Source organism: Sinocyclocheilus anshuiensis, unplaced genomic scaffold (assembly GCF_001515605.1).
Source record: "Sinocyclocheilus anshuiensis isolate Anshui unplaced genomic scaffold, SAMN03320099.WGS_v1.1 scaffold235, whole genome shotgun sequence".
NCBI lineage: Eukaryota > Metazoa > Chordata > Actinopteri > Cypriniformes > Cyprinidae > Sinocyclocheilus > Sinocyclocheilus anshuiensis.
Genome location: NW_015552562.1, coordinates 1,124,054 through 1,124,383, shown reverse-complemented (window position 1 = coordinate 1,124,383; position 330 = coordinate 1,124,054). Strand labels below are relative to the sequence as shown.

Below are 330 nucleotides of genomic sequence, written 5' to 3'. Positions count from 1 at the left end.
ACAGCGGACAGAGAACTAGGGACTGGGAACACTTTAAATACACACAGGAGGAGGGGATGACGAGACACACCTGGGATCCATGAACCATCATGGGGAACACCTGGGACAAATTAAACATGGGAAAGGAACACCTGGGGAGCAAGACACAGACAAAACATGGAACAGAGTCTGACAACACCACTCCAGTACATCAATCAGAGGCAACAGTTTAAAGTTACAATGTCTTAGCGATGGATTTGTTTCTTACAGACACACAGCTGATGGACTGGAGTGCTTGTGGATTATTGTGATGTTTTTATCAGCTGTTTGGACTCTCATTCTGACGGCACC

The 330-nt window shown here is 46.1% G+C and overlaps 1 protein-coding gene across 1 annotated transcript in view; it reads right to left on the bottom strand.

Moving 5' to 3' along the window:
* Window positions 1–330, bottom strand: part of slc25a48 (solute carrier family 25 member 48) — a 7,369-nt gene that overhangs the window by 3,421 nt on the left and 3,618 nt on the right. The gene's annotated exons all lie outside the window — the stretch shown is intronic.